The sequence below is a fragment of the Ovis canadensis genome, chromosome 1, assembly GCF_042477335.2.
Source record: "Ovis canadensis isolate MfBH-ARS-UI-01 breed Bighorn chromosome 1, ARS-UI_OviCan_v2, whole genome shotgun sequence".
Lineage (NCBI taxonomy): Eukaryota > Metazoa > Chordata > Mammalia > Artiodactyla > Bovidae > Ovis > Ovis canadensis.
Window position 1 is genome coordinate 265413390 of NC_091245.1, and position 16669 is coordinate 265430058.

General features: G+C 48.7%; 1 non-coding gene across 1 annotated transcript; it reads left to right on the plus strand.

Moving 5' to 3' along the window:
• Positions 1–7921: 7921 nt before the first annotated feature.
• TRNAE-UUC (transfer RNA glutamic acid (anticodon UUC)) lies at positions 7922–7998 on the plus strand. The gene has a single exon. It is a non-coding gene; the product is annotated as a tRNA-Glu (tRNA).
• Positions 7999–16669: the final 8671 nt, after the last annotated feature.

Genomic DNA, 16669 nt, shown 5'->3' on the forward strand with positions numbered 1-16669 from the left:
TTAGTGTTGAAGGAGGAGGCTGTGAGTCCAACCTGAGTCACAACCCCACCTTGCCAGGTTTGAGCTGTGTGACCTTGAATGAGTTACTTAACCTCTCTGTGCCTTGGTCTCCCCCTGAGTTGTGGAAGGGCTGAGTTAGTGAGTCTCCAGTGTTAGACAGTGGACAGGTGCTCAGCATGATGTAAGCCCCTTAGAGTGCTAGTTCCATGTTTCAGAATTTAAGTTTCCCGTTCACTTCAGCGCTGGCATGGGCTCTCAGGACACACACTTGTTCTGTGCCATTGTATGGGGGCTCATTCTATGCACCACAGACCAGGCAGCTTAAACAACAGAGCTTTATTCTCTCAGAGTTCTGGGGGCCGAAAGTCCAGGATCAAGGAGTCAGCAGGGCCGTGGTGTCACTAAGGTGTCTAGGGGAGCTAGAAGGTCCTCCCTGACCTTTTCCAGCTTCCATGGAAGCCTGGCTTTCCTCAGTTTACTGACGCATCACTCCACCTTCCCCCTCCCCCCTCCCTGTGTGTCCTCGGTGTCTGCATCTCTCTTTCCTCGTGACCCCAGTCGTCAGATCAGAGACCAGCTCCTCAGTGGCCTCATGTTAACCTGATGACATCTACGAAGAGCCAGTTTCCCACGGCGGCCGCAGTTGTTGGTGTTGCGGTCAGGACTTCAGTGTGTCTCGTGGACGACACGATTTGCCCCACAGCACTGCTTCTTGTGAAAACTTCTAAAAATTGTGGGGAGGTATTTTCACTTCAGGCACTTAATAGATTTTTTTTTAAGTGTATTTTATGCATGAGCATTGGACAGGCAGTGGAACGTGTGTTAAAACAGGTGCTGAGTGTAGATCTCTACTGTGTGAGGTTTCATGAAGAGTTGGCTCAGACACTCAGTTGCGCCTGACTCTTTGTGGCTCCTTGGACTGTAGCCCATCAGGCTCCTCTGTCCATGGGATTCTCCAAGCAAGGATACTGGAGTGGGTTGCCGTTTCCTTCTCCAGAGGATCAGAAATTGACCTATCTGCATGTGCCGTCTTCTTGCCTGGAGAATTCCATGAACAGAAGAGCCTGGCCAGTTACAGTCCATGGGGCTGCAGAGTCAGACAAGACTGAGCAGCTATCACACACACACACACACACACACACATACACACACACGCCCAGAAACTTCCTAGCTTTTGACTGTGGGATTCACTCATTCCTTTGTTCATTCAGCAAATGTTGCATCCTTTGCATTCTAGCATCCATGGAAGATACAACGGAATATGAGGCCTTGGTCCTCTAGCTCTGGTCCAGCTTTTTCTGGTTTGAACTTGTCCTGAGCATCTTTTTCCAATTTTTGAAAGTTCCGTTTTCTGTTCCAAATCAAGCTGATTTCCCATGCCCTTCTCCCCATACCCAGGTGGGAGACACACAAGCTTCTGTTTGTGTCTTGCTTGCAGCTGGATCTGGTGGAACCCTCATTCCTGAGGATCTCTGCTGTGGGTGGATGGGACAGCTACTTTACTCACCACTTGATTTCACAAGCTACACATGTGCACGGTGACCCAGGCATCAATGGAATTCAAAATCTCTGTGAAGAACAAACTTTTGCACAGTGAAGGGGACCATAAATAAAACAAAAAGACAACCTACAGAGTGGGAGAAAAAACAATGCAACTGACAAGGGCTTAATCTCTAAAATATACAAATAGCACATACAACTCAATACTAAAAGCAAATGGCTCAATAAAAGAGTGGGCGTTTCTCCAAAGAAGACACACAGATGGTGACTAGGCACATGAAAAAGTGCCGGACATCATTAATTGTTAGAAAAATGCAAATCAAAACTACAGTGATGTATCACCTCATACAGCCAGAATGGCCATCATTTTAAAAGTCTACAATAATAAATGCTGGAGAGAGTGTGTAGAAAAGGGGCCCTTCTATTGGTAAGAATGTAAGTTGGTGTAGCCACTATGGAGAACAGTATGGCAGTTCTTAAAAAGCTAAAAATAGAGTTGCCATATGATCCAGCAATCCCACTCCTGGGCATATATCCAGACGAAACTCTAATCCACAAAAATCCACGCTCCCCTAGGTTCACAGCATCACTATTCACAATGGCCAAGACGTGGAGACAACCTACATGTCATCAACAGACGAATGGATAAAGGAGATATGGTGCATATGTGCAGGGGAGTACTACTCGCCAAGAAAAGGAATGAGACAATGCCATTTGCAGCAATGTGGCTGGACCTAGAGATTAGCATACCAAGTGCCGTAAGAAGGAGAAAGAAATCACTTACAGGATCTAAAATATGATACAAAAGAACTTAGGAAACAGAGACAGACTCACAGACATAGATAACAAGCTTAAGATTTTCAAGGGGAAGGGTGGAAAGAGGGAGTCTGGAATTAGCAAATACAAACTTCTAGATATAAAATAGATAATAAGGACCTACTGTATAGCATGGGGAACTATATTCAATATTCTGAAAAAAAATGCCAATGTCATATGAATAATGCAGTATCGGCCACTTAAAATCTCAAATGAGTGCCATTTTACAGGAAAAATAATAAATATAGTGTATTTGGGTTCTCCAGGGAAACATAACAGATAACAAACAGGGTAACAGGGTTTGTGTGTGTATGTATCTATGTCTAGATCAAGATAAATAAATATTTAAGGAATTATCTTACACATTTAAGGGGACTGGCCAATCCAAAATTTTCAGGGTGGGCTGACCGACTGGTGGCTCAGAAGAGTTGCATTTTGAGCCCAAAGTCTCTTTTGGCAGAATTCCCTCTTCCTTGGGGGAGGGAGTTCCTTTTTCTTTGTCCTCCACTGATTGGATGAGTGTGTTGTGTGTGTGCGCTCAGTCGCTCAGTCTTGTCCAGTTCTTTGCAACTCCATGGACTGTAACCCATGAGGCTCCTCTGTCCAAGGGATTTTTCAGGCAAGAATAGTGGTGTGGGTTGCCATGCCCTTCTCCAGGGGATCTTCCCAACCCAGGGATCAAACCCACATCTCCTGTGTCTCCTGCATTGGCAGATGGGTTCTTTACCACTAGTACCACCTGGGAAGCTGATTAGATGAGACCCCCCCCCATCCCCCAATACAGACAGCAATTTGCTTTACAAAGTCTACTGATTAAAAGTTAATCTCATGTAAAAAATACCTTCACATAAACATCCAAAATCATATTTGACTAAAATCTGGATACCACAGCCTAGCCAAGTTGACATGTAAAACTATGACTAATCAGATTTTAAATTCAGCTTTATTTTTAAAAATGAGTTAAGTTTTTGTAAGCCTCCCAGTGGAAATGAACAATGCAAGAATGAGAATAAGGAAGGCTCATCACTGAAGATGATGACACGTGGGTTTCTCAGATCTTGGACGCGATATCTGTGCAGGACGATGTGCAGCTGTAACTCTGCGTCATCAGCAGACACTCCTGTCTTCAGTCCCACCTACGTGCAAGTGATCGGGCAAGTATGTTACTCATGCCCTCTTCATTTTCCTGTTGTTGTTTTTCAGTCACTAAGTCATGTCTGATTCTTTGAGACCCCATGGACTGCGGCATGGAAAGCTTCCCTGTCCTTCACCATCTCCTGGAGCTTTCTCAAACTCATGTCCATTGAGTTGGTGATGCCATCCAACCACTCATCCTCTGTCATCCCCTTCTCCTCTTGCCTTCAATCTATCCCAGTATCAGGGTCTTTTCTAATGAGTTGGCTCTTCCCATTAGGTGGCCAAAGTATTGGAGCTTCTGCTTTAGCCTCAGTCCTTCCTATGAATACTGATTTCCTTTAGGATTGACTGGTTTGATCTCCTTGGGATCCAAGGGACTCTCAGGAGTCTTCTCCCATTTTTCTTATTGCTTTTTTCCCTTATAAGGATGAAAATACAGTGGAATTAATGATAATTCATGAAAACGTGGCAATTCATAAGCATTGCCATGGCTAAAAGTACCGCAGGTTGTCAATGATGGGCCGATGCACTGGACACATCTATCCCAGGCTGGATGCCTGACAGATATGGATCAGGAAGTGCTAGGGGCTGTTGAATCATTGCTGGGTGTGGGAGCCATCCTGTGCAGCCTCGCTGGCCCCACAACCTGTGAGATGTCAGTAGCAACCCTCTTAGTTTTGACAACCAAAAACATCTCCAGCTGTTGCCCAGTGTCCCCTGGCTGGAGGGGGCCCCAGAGCATCAGATGTGGGCAGCAGGATTCAGGGTGTGTAGGGGGTGGGAGAATCCCGGGGGTCACTGCAGGCTGAAGCTACGAGGCCACACAGACTGTGCACAGGGCAGTCAATGACCTCGGTGGAAGGTAGAGGTGGTTCAAATGTGGACAGGAGCCCAGGCACTGCAGGGTTTGGAGCTCTCATGTTGGGAGTTGGTATGCAGATCCAGAGGTCAGCAGCAGTCCGTTCTGGGTCTAGACCTTTCCTTCCCATCCAGAGCCTCAGGGTGGGCTTGCTGCAGGAAACCTGCGGCCTTCACCACCGTAAGTACTTGACTAAGACAAGCTGAAATGCCACCATCCCTGGAGACCCAGCCCTAGGCAGGCTTCAGGCTCTGGGGATTCAGCACCAGCGGTGTGGTCCGCCCTGTCTCCCTCTCAGGAGAGCATGTGAATGCGTAACTGGAGAGGCACCTTACTGGACCATCCCTGGTTCAGTACAGGGCCCATGGAGGACTTCTGGACTCACAAGTGATCCACATGCCCAGGTACTGGGACTTTCCCCTGAGGAGCCATCCCAGACGGCTGCGTGTGTCTTACAGAACCTCAAGGGTGCTCAGGGCATCATAGAGGAGACATGCAGGAAATGAGCACCAACAGACTGAGGTGCTGTCCCACCCCACTACTCGTGAGCAGTCCGGATAAGGAAAAGCAGAGCTTCCATTTTCAAAAATAGGCTGAGCAGACTCCAGAGAAGAGATACAGACCCCAAATGAACACATGAAAATATGCTCAACCTCATCTGTCATCAGGGAAATGAACAGTAACATGATCGTGAGATGCCACTACGTATCTATTGTTGTATCTCTAAGTTGTGTCCGACTCTTTTTCGATCCCATGGGCTGTAGCCCACCAGGCTCCTCTATCCATGAGATTTCCCAGGCAAGAATACTGGATGGGTTGCCATTTCCTTCCACAGGGGATCTTCCTAGCTCAGGGATTGAACCCACATCTGCATTGCAGGTGGATTCTTTACCACTGAGCCACTTAGGAATCCCAACAGGTATCCATTCTCCCCCCAAACTCCCCTCCCATCCAAGCTGCCACATAATATTGAGCAAGAAAATGCCGAGCTATGTATAGCATATTCCCTGTGCTATACAGTAGGTCCTGTTGGTTATCCATTTAAAATATAACAGCGTGTATATGTCCATCTCAAACTCCCTAACTATCCCTTCCTCCCATCTTTCCCCTCAACCTCGAGCAGACATAAGTTCGTCCTCTAAGTCTGTGAGTTAGTTTCAGGTGTGCAACATAACTATTTCTGTATATATTGCAAAATGAGTAAATTTTATCGGCTATACATTTTATCTCAATAAATCCATCTTAGAGAGGAAAACATAAAGAATGCAAAGCAAGCTCTTCTTCAGAAGATGTGAAGACTGAAGGTCACAGGATCCTGAAATCTTCTGAAACCTTGGGACTTCCCTGGTGGCTCAGTGGCTGGGACTCTGCACTCTTAATGCAGGGGACCTGGGCTTGGTCCGTGGGTGGGGAATTAGATTCCACATGATGCAACTGAGAGTTCCCATGCTGCAAGTAAAGATCCCATTTGCCACGACTAAGACCTGGCACAGCCAAAAAATAAATACTTAGAAAATCCTCTGAAATCTCACCATGGAAGGGGAGCAGGTTTTGCCATCCCCAAATATGCCACTTGTAAATGATTATTTTGAGCTAAATGCAATCAGCCCCCAGCAGATTCAGAAAAGACTCTGTACCTCCTCCTCTGCTTGCTTACATTGGAGAGGGAGCTTATACCAGAAAGAGAGCACTCACCAAGGAAACTTTTTTCTTAAAGCTTACCTGCCTAATAGGGCAGCTCCTGTTTTCCAAGCATCTCCTCTGCCTTCATGCGAAGGGTCCCTCTCCCCCTGGCCTCCCCACCACTTGCCTTAGCTCAGGATGTTCTACAAGCTTCAGTTACCTGGTTGCCTTTTGAGTCTTTGTGTCTTTCTGGGGCTTCTGTACGTAAGTCATTTCGTTTGCCTCTTTTCCTGTGCATTAATGGATTTAATAATCAGACCAGCCAAAGAACCTGAATGAGCAGTAGGAAAAACTTTCTTCCCCTGTACTACATGCCCCGGAGAAACCCAGAGGAAGACAGAGTTTCAGAGCAAAAACCTCAGGAATCTTTTTGTTTCTGGGTTTTAGGTTTTTTGTTTGTTTGTTTAAATATTTATTTGTTTATTTGGCTATGCTGAGTCTTAGTTGTATCATGGGGGACCTAGTTCCCTGACCGGGGATGGAATCCTGGTGCCCTGCATTGGAAGCGTGGAGTCTGAGCCACTGGACCACCAGGGAATTCCTTTGATTTTAGGTCTGGGGCCTGAGCTGCCTTATCTATTTAAACATAAGACGTAGGGAGGCTTTCTGGGACTGTTCTAGCCTCCATCATGCAAGGATCCTTCTTCCGACTCCTTGCTGAAACTTTAGTATAGACACTTAATTTTTCCATAAGCAAGGGTATTAGGAAACGATATTTTTGGCAAGCACTGCTTTATGAAGACTTGTTCTCTTTGGATATTTCTATATGAGTATACGTGGATGGTGAGATCACTTGTTTTGGTGAATATTTTTGAAGTGAAGCATCAAAACCAATGCTATGATGTTTGTACACCTTGAAATAAAACATTAGCGGGAAAACTGCATCTGTTGGGAGCCCACGTTGGACCCTGAACCTCAGAAAAGGGAAAAGCGAGATGGTTGTGATTGTGCCTCCCGCCTCCCCACTCCTGGGTTTGCCCCCTACTTCTCCCCCGCCCCTCTGCACACTTCCACCTGCCCCAGGCCCACCACATGCGGGAAGAACTGCATCCCATTAGTCCCTGGCACGTCTTGTGGGAGGGCAGGGCAGAGGGCCCTGAAGGTCAGCCTGGGAGCCTTGGGCCTGTTCTGGGGGGAGCTCAGGTTGTGGGTCTGCCCCCTCATCCTGGCCCAGACACTGTTCCTGCCACTTTCTGGATTTTTCTTTGGGAGGCAGGGTCAGGTCAGGAGATGCTGTGCTGGGGCTAGTCTGCCCCTTCTCCCTGCAGCTGGGCTTGAACAAACTGAATCCGGGGTGTGGGTCTGGGCAGAAGCCAGTCTCAGTCCTGCCTCCAGATCTCTGTTGTGGCCTCTGGACCAGCTTTCTCCAGACGCCTGCATCTGGGGCCTGGAGCCAGCAGCGCCTTTCCTGGATGTGAAAGTTGTGACATGGCAGCATCTGACCTTTGTTCTCATATAGCTCCCACTCACACGGGCATTTCCAGGTTCCCATCCACACAGCATCTCCCCAACCACAGCTTTGTCCCATGGGCCCTGTGCTAGAGGAGGCCTGAGATGGAGCTTGTAGGGGATTCCTGGGTTGGGAAAGATTGAGGGCAGGAGGAGAAGGGGATGACAGAGGATGAGATGGGTGGATGGCATCACCGACTCAATGGACTTGAGTTTGAGCAAGCTCAGGAGATGGTGAAGGACAGGGAAGCCTTGTGTGTCTGTGGGGTTGGAAAGAGTCGGACACGACAGACCAACTGAACAACAACAACCTGGGCCTCTGAGAAGCTGATCTGCGGCTGCAGGGCCTCCAGAGAACACAGTCTGGACCGCCGTCTGTCTGGGGTTGCCTGAAGGTGGGCTCTGCACTTTGTTACTTGGTGTCATACAGTCTCAGCGGCTGCTACTTCTTAAAAATTTTAAAGACATCTGGGGGATTCCCTGGTGGTCTAGTGGTTAGGACTCTGCACTTTCATTGCTGAGGGCCCAGGTTCAATTCCTGGCTGGTTGGGGAACTAAGATCCTGCAAGCCATGCAGCATGGACAACTAAAATAAAAATTAAAAATAAAAGAAGACACGATTTTTCTGGAATGGGTTTAAGTTCACAGCAATATTGAGAGATTTCCCATAAACCCCCTTTCTCTACTTAGGCACACCTTCCTCCACTATTGGCACCCCCGCCCCCAGATGGTATATTTGTCACCACCAATGAGCCTGCATTGACACACCATTATCATCCAAGGTCCATAGTTTACATTAGGGGCCACACTGGAAAGGAACCTTTAAAACTGTTATAAACATTTTTTTAACAAAAAGTTGCATTGAGCAACGAGGTCATCACTGTGACCTTGAGATTTACTTGGGGGCAGTAGTGGAGGTGACAGGCTGATTAAAGTTGGTTCAAGAATGCAAGGCAAGGCATTAGGACACACTTGTATTAGGACAGCAAGTATGTGTGTCTGTTTGAGTGTGTGTTGTGTGTGTCGTGTGTGTGTGCGTGTATGAGTATGTGTGTGTGTGACTGTGTTGTGTGTGTATGAATGCATGTGTATGTGTGTATATGTGTGTGTCATGTGTGTGAGAGTGTCATGTGTGTATGAGTATGTGTGTGTGTGACTGTGTGTATCGTGTGTATATGAGTGTGTGTGTATGAGTCTCTGTGTGTGTATGTGTGTGTGTCATGTGTAAATGTGTGTTGCGTGTATGAGTATGTGTGTGTATGACTGTGTGTATTGTGTGTGTGAGTGTGTATGAGTGTGTGTATGAGTCTGTGTGTATGTGTGTCATGTGTGAATGTTGTGTGTGAGTGTGTGTGTGTGTGAGTGTATGTGTGTGTCACGGGGTTGGGGAACAGAGAAGGCAGGATGGTGTCCAGATCGTATGTTAAGGTCAAGGGTTCTGCGGTTTTCCATATAGGAAAGAGCCTAACTGCTGGGCGATCCTTTTCAGATGGAAGCACACGTGAAGACACTCCGGACTGAGCCTGACACATGTAAAGGCTCCGTCCATGTGAGCTGTGATGGCTGGCACCTCACTGCCAGGATCGATTGCCTCATCCTCCTGCTCCCGGGCCATGGGGAACTCAGAGCCCTGTGTCTCCCTCCTTCCCGCTCATCTCTGCTCCCCAGCTTCAGGGAGGGCATCCCCTCCCTGCGCACAGACATGGCTGTGCCTTTTAGCCTTAAAGAGAGAAATCTTTGTGCTTCCTGGGCTGGTCTAGGTATGAACTGAGGGGCATAGCGGTCCTAGAACCAGGGGAAGGTGGGCAGCCTGAACACTCAGGCTGTCCGGACTGAGATGCAAAATGGGGGGCAGTGATGTCTAGTCCTGATTCAAGTCCAGAACAAAGTCTTCCGGCAAGACAAGGAGATGAGGGCGTCCCCCACTGATGCGCGCAGGCTTCAGTTGAGTCTAAATATTTTGAGAGAGGGCTCGTAGTCCTAGCTTATCAACTTCCTCGTTTCCACACCTACCCTCGCCTTCTCTGTTCCTGGGTGTATGGGGCAACCTTAAACTCTGGACAGACGGTGACATCATCTCACACTCACTGAGGCTGAAGGTGTCCCTGATGACATTCTCCATCCTCTGCCTCTTTTTCCAGACACGATGAATGTGCTTGGTACCAGGGTGTGCAGCACACAAATACAGGAATTATTTTTGTCTTTTTTTCACCATGAACCATCTTTTTACCATTTTAACTGTGCAGGCTTAAAAAAATTCTTTTTCATATTATAATTGTCTGAGCTCAGAAGAGCCAACAGTGTTACTCATTGTCACCAAAACCCAGATGGTATTTTTATTCTATGCTCAAATTGGCTTCTGCACTTCTTTCCAGGCCCTGTAAGTGCCTTAAAATTTCCATTTATTGGGTCAAGCTGTTCTTTAATCACCAGAAAGTGCAGGACATGCGTATGATTTAGTCTCTTTCAAAGTGAGAGAAAGGAAGGTTTTTTTTTTAATCATCTATGAATGTTTATCTGTTTTAAGAAGAGGAAAGAAATGAGTTTGTTTCTAATACAGGGGGCTTCCCAGATGGCTCAGTGGTTAAAAAATATCCACCTGCCTATGCAGGAGACACAGGAGATTTGGGTTCAATCCCTGGGTTGGGAAGACACCCTGGAGAAAGGAATGGCAACCCATTGCAGTATTCTTGCCTGGAAAAAATTTCCATGGACAGAGGAGACTGGCAGGCCACAGTCCATGGAGTCACAAAGAGGCAGACATGGCTGAGCAGGCGCACACACACTCTAATACAGGCGCCCCTGGGTAACCTCCGGGATTCATCTCAGGGCCTTCCTCGGATGCCCAAATCCAACTCGAGTCTCACAGTTGCCCCTCAGAATCCATGGGTTCTGCATCCTCAGAGGCAGAGAGCTGGCCTCATAGCTCGTACTCGATAAAGAGTGGTTTGCAGGCGGCCCTGGGAGACAGATGGTGACCTGAGTCCAGCTGAGCCTTGACAGAGTGCATGTCTCCACTTTCCCTGTGGGCAAGGCAGGTTTGGACTCCTAGATTAGCAGGGCGTAGTTGCACCCCACAAGGCTGGTTCACAAACCAGTTCCTCTTGGTTCCTGAGAAAAAGTTGAAAGACTTTGGAGATGGATGGAAGCCTGGAGGTCTCTAGTTCCACTGGCTCACCTTTTTGGATGGAGAGCTAAGCAGTCCAGCCTGGGGGCAGCATCAAGACCAGAACTCAGACCTTGACTCCAGGGCTCTTTCTCCAAGGGCGAGAAGGCTGCAGAGAGCCTCTCCAGCCTGCAGGAGGAGTCTTGGCTTATCCTGTGATGAAGCCTCGGTGTCAGGGTAAAGCCAGGCCTCCCATGGGAGAGTGAACTTGCCGGAAGAGGCCATGGCGCCTGGTGTCCGGGACTGGACTGGCCTGGTCCTGCCCTTGGCTTTTCCTTCCCCAGCTCTGAATGTCTTTGCAGATCCTGGTGTTGGTGCCCTCAGCCCCAGAGTTGTGGAGTCTGGGACATTCTCCCTTAACTCTGCAGTATGGCGGCCGCCCACTCCCTCCCCAGCATTTGTGATGCATAGCACAGCAGCATGACTCTGCAGCTCACCTTTGACTTCAGGCCTCCTGGGCCTGCACAGTTGAGCCATGTCCCGATTCCCGTAAACCTAGAGTCCGCTGAGGGTGGGGCTTGCTTAAAAAAAAAGCCATCAGGATGCAGTCACACCGAAGCAGACCTGTGGCTGGGACTGATCTGAGAGGCTTAAGAGGGCTCAAGAAACTCAAGATTAGTGGTGAACTTATTTTAGCCTAAATGGTCCAAAATGAGAGTTCCTGCACTTAACTAGAAAAATGACTTCCCTAAAATTAGTTAGTTTTTCCCCCCAGAAACACCAAAAACTCTGCCCTTTGAGCCACTGAAGCTCTGTTTATTATGGCTTCCAGGAACCAGTCATCGAACCTAGATATTAATGACCCTCTGCTCTGGCGGAATACAGAGGAGTGGGAGAAACATTCTGAGAAATATTGAAGAGTAGTTCCATTAAATTACTAGCAGGGTCTTAAATAGAGAATGGGGACATGAGTCCTGCTTCGAGAGGTGTTATGGGCTGAATTGTGTCCCCAGATAATTTATATATTGAAAATCTTCACCCCTAGTATCCCAGAACATGACCTTATTGGAAATAAAGTCTTTGAAGAGATGATTAAGCTGAAATTAGGTCCAATCTGATTGGTGTCCTTCTAAGAAGAGGAGGTCAGCACACAGTGGCACGTAAGGGATCACCAGCTAAGGACCCTGGGAGAGGATGACCATACACGTTGACGAGATGGGTCTCAGAGGAGCCACCCTGGCTGGTACCTGGATCTAGGATTTCCAGCCTCCAGAGCTGTGAGAGAATGAGGTCCTCTTGTCGATGCAGTTCTGCGGTATTAGTCAGCAGCCACAGCTGACTAACAGGCTGGGGATAGACACTCAGAAGCAGTGTCTGACATCAATTAAGGGTTCCACGGATGCTGCAAGCTCTAGGACCAGGGTTGGGGCAAGACTGAACGACTACCTCTTTCGTTTCCGTACACCTTAATAGGAAGACTGTGGCATCATAATGTGCAACTTTGATCCTCGTCACGTGTTAACTGTGGACGGAAGGAGAAGACCGGTAGTGAGCATCACCTTCATATCTTTTGGACATCTGTGAGAGGTTGCCGGTACCCACTCCTGCATCCACCTTCCCCTTCCTTCGGAGCAACAGAATACCAGTTTCATTTGAGGTGTGGGTGTGCTCAGCTTTTTCCAGCCTCTTGGACCTCGTATGATGTTCTGCCAAAGAAATGTCCGTGAAAATGTGGGAATTCTGTTCAGTCTCCTCCAAAGGGAGGAGGCACTTCTCTCACATCCCCCTGCTTCTTTCTTTCCACTGCCTGGAATGTGGATGCCATGACTGGAGGTCCAGCAGCCATCTGTTCCATAAGTTGACTCTGAGAAACCGCATATGGCAGAACAGAAAAACAGAAGCAACATGGGGGTCCATTGACTTCATGAAACTGTTTTATCTGCCCTGTAGTGTTTGCTTTAGACTTCTTTTATGTCAGAGAATTAAACCTTTGTGCCTTTAAGACACTGTCACCAGATCTTTGCTATACTCAGCTGAACTGAATCCTAAAGTTTTCCATGAACTGAGATCAAATGAAGAATCTTTGGTACAAAGAGGTTTAAAAAAGTACATGAGCACACACTTGGTAACTAGAAATTCCACCTTCTTTTCTGCTGCCCCATGTGGTCTGAAAATCACTGAGTTACATGGGGCTGGTGAACTCTGAAGAGTGGGGTGTCCTTCTGGTTCCCATGTTTACTACTTTCAGTTCATGATGGAAATGAAAGCCCCCAGAAACTCATGCATCAGCAGCCCACTTGCCCCCCAGAGGAAGCCCTTGGGGACCCAGGCAGCTGTGCCACGCAGCAGCGAGTATGGGGAGCTGCTGATGGAGAAACTGAACAACTTTTTCCTTTCCTTGTTTTCTTGGCTTTTGCATGATCTTAATCCATGTTAGCATTTCCATGTGTTTTTCTCTGTAAAATGAGTGACTTTGGAAGTCAGTTGGAGCTTCACAGTTTGGAAAAAGAAGTGGGGTGAAGGAAGGGTAAGACCTGGGTGGGATCAGCCCTGGGAGTGGCCCAGGCCCTCAGCGCCCACTGTCCGTCTCCAGGCAGATACCAGTCAGGATGGTGGGGTATGTGTGAAAGAGACCCCCAAATGCATCCCAGAAGGTCAGCACAAGGGGCCAAGTTTCCCATGGCTATGGTGCAGGGACTCGCCCCAGGCGACAGCGGGACTCTGGCCCAGCTGCAAGTAGAGTGGCTACTAATAAGGGCAGGGCCAGAGCCATGAGCCCGGAAGACACCCAGTAATTGCTGCTGACTGATGGAAGGTATCTGTGGTCAAACCAGATGACTTACTTCAAAACAGCAGCCAGACCAGGCACAGCTGGGATCTTCACACTCAAAGAGGCTCTCTTTCCCTGTCTCTAAGGGGTTAGAATTCTTACAGATGCTGCGAGGGCCTGGGTGTGTGTGTGTGTGTGTGTGTGTGCATGCTCAGTTGTGTCCTACTCTTTGCAACCCTGTGGACTGTAGCCCAGAATGCTCTTCTGTCCATGGGATTTCCTGGGCAAGAACACTGGAGTGGCTTGCCATTTCCTTCTCCAGGGGATCTTCCTGACTGAAGGACTGAACCTGCATCTCCTACATCTTCCATGTTGGCAGGTGGATTCTTTACTACTAGCGTCACCTGGCAAAACCAGGAGACCCAGTTACATCCAGAGGCTGCTGAGGCCTAGTCACGCCCCAGGGATAAGGATTTAAAAGGTGAGGGCCTAGAAGATAGTCCTTGGTGTCAGGCCTTCCTCTGGGGGTCCTGACAGTTTAGGCTAGCCCTGGGGGCACTGGCTCCCATCCAGCCTAAGCTGATCCAGGTGAGATGCTCTCCGGCTGCCGGGTGTTCCCAGGACTGGCCTAACCTGACAGGCAGGTACTGTGCCCTCATGGGAGTGGTTCACCTTGAACTTGCCCCTCCAGGAGGGTGGCTGGTGGGGAACCACCCTCACCCAGCCCTATTCTCACACCTGGGTGCTCATCCATCCTGCTGGGTCTTTGGTTTGAAGCCCATCTTAAAACAGAGTGTCTCATGAATGACCAGATATCATGGCTTGCAGACATTAGACGTTTTTACATTGTGCATAACTGGTGACTGGCCTGCTGGGCAGCCTCTAGAATGAGGATGGAACCTCCCTTGCCTGATGGAAGTGGCCCCGGCAGCAGTATTCAGCCTTATCTTGGCAGTGATCAGACTTGGCTGGGGAGTTTTCCAAAAACCTAATGCCTAGGCTGCACCCCAGCCCAATCTTCACTTGAGAGGGGGGCCCTGGCTAGATGGTGATACAGGTGGGTGTTGCTGCTGTCGGTTCACCAAGCCCTCCCCTCGAGGACCCTGACTATGGACCAGGGTCTGCAACTGATCTGAGCTGATCTGAGGTCTTGTGGGCAAGCTCGGGCAAGCTTTGGTCCCAACCTCTACCCGGGGATGGCAGGACCTCCTCTGCAGGTGTACTGTGAAAACCAGGTGTGAGATCAGCTGGGCTGCCCTGCGGAATGCAGCACAGACACCCTTCCATTAACACCTTAACCTCACTTCTGGGTAGAAATCAGACAGCCCCGGAGGGTGAAACGCCCAGGCTGCTCCCCTTCCTCTGGTCTCAGTGTTTTCACAACACTCTCCCTGCTCCTTACAGCACTGACTTCTTTCTTCTAAGCATTCTCTCTCTTTTCTCTCTCCCAGTCCCTGGTCATTTCATGTCCATTTCCTCACCTGCAGCTCCTCTCAGGAGATATCATAGCAGATGTCTTTTGCTTTCTCTTTCCTTGGCCTTTCCCCCCACAAACATCTCAAATCTCCTGAACTTTCAGCCCCCGCCTCCGAGTCTGTGCCCTTGTCCTGGTGAAGTTGCCCATTCCTTTCAATCATTTCCAGCTTTTTCGCTCTTTCCTTTCATGGGGTCCTATAGTCACCAGAGCCTTTTCCCCAGGTCCAGACCTCTGGAAAGTTGGATTTTGGTGTTCTTCCCACGTGGCTCCTTTTGTAGGGCTAAAACACCTTCCATGTGACCACACCTTGGTTGGATGAGTTTGCTGAATGGTCCTCTGGACCTTTGGCTCATTGTACCTCCCTTTCTTCATAAGCTAGAGGGACCCTTAGGGGTCCAGATGGACAAGTCAAGACCACATGTGTGTGCATATTTGCACACCTGTGTCATGTGTACATGTGTGCATGTGTGTGTGCATGTTCATGGGGGGTGGGTGTGTAGGAGTCTGTAATCTGCACACAGTGAGCCGTTTCTCTCCTTCCATCTGCCAGTGTTTCATTCCCAGTGGGCGGAGTATGATACAGTTTTCGGTAAGATTCCCATCCATCTTCCAGCAAGAACAGAAGAAGTGAAACGTTGATTTCAGTGGGGTTTGATCCAAGTGAGGAAAGCGCAGTGAGTTTACATTACTCTACTGGGAAAGGTTTCACCCTGAGGGCATTATAAGGATAGTGTCGGGGCGTGGGCAGCAACATACGTCATGGTGTTTTGATCAGGGTTATGAAAACTGACTCCTGAGTTTATAGTTGCTAGCACTCGTGAATGATTGAATTCCAGGGCACCAGGCTCCCAGAGCCTAAAGTCTGCAGTTTAGATGAGACGGTCATGGCCCTGTGGAGGCTGTTGGCCTCGCCAAGCCTCCTGTGGGCCCCTGGGCTGGGGCTGGCCATGAGAGGGGCGGATGGACTCACCCTGGGATCCTCAGGGTTCATGGTTGGGCCCCCCAGGATGAGGGAACCCGCTGAAAATCCATATACCTGGCTTGACCTGATGCACAGACTCTTGGAGGCAGGAAGTGGTGTGTGTGTGTTCATGCCTAGTTGCTCAGTCCTGTCTAACTCTTTGCCACCCCATGGACTATAGACCACCAGGCTCCTCTGTCCACGGGATTTTCCAGGCAAGAATACTGGAGTGGGTTGCCATTTCCCACTCCCAACTCAGGGATCAAACCCAAGTCTCCTTCGTTGGCAGGTGGATTCTTTACCACTGCATCACCTGGAACCCCACCAGGAAGTAGCCCATACACTGAGCAAGGCAGTGCTGGCCATAAATTCTAAGTGATGAAAGACTTGGGATTGTTCCGAGGGAACTGGGTACTCCTTGCATCTCCTGCCTAGGGAGGCAGAGAAGGGGTCACCAAAGGCCCCAGCCTAGAGCTGCGAACACAATTCTTTTGCACCCAAGAAACGAGGGCTGCGGCGTTCTTCACAACTGCCAAGAGGTAGAGACAGCTCACATACCCATCAGCAGATGACTCTGTCCAGCAAGATGTGCTCTGTCCATGCAGCGGCGTCTTGTTCAGCTATAAATAAGAACAAAAAGCAGATTCCTATAACAACATGGCTGAAACTTGGAAACATTCTGTTACACATGAGGCCACATTTTGTATTATCCTATTTATAAGAACCCAGGGGGCTCAGTGATAAAGAATTTGCCGGCCAATGCAGGGAACACAGATTTGATCCCTGGATCAGGAAGATCCCCAGAAGAAGGAAATGGCAACCCACTCCAGTATTCTTCCTGGGAAATCCCATGGACGGAATGAGCCTGGTGGGCTACAGTTCATGGGGTCACAAAAAGTCAGACACAACAT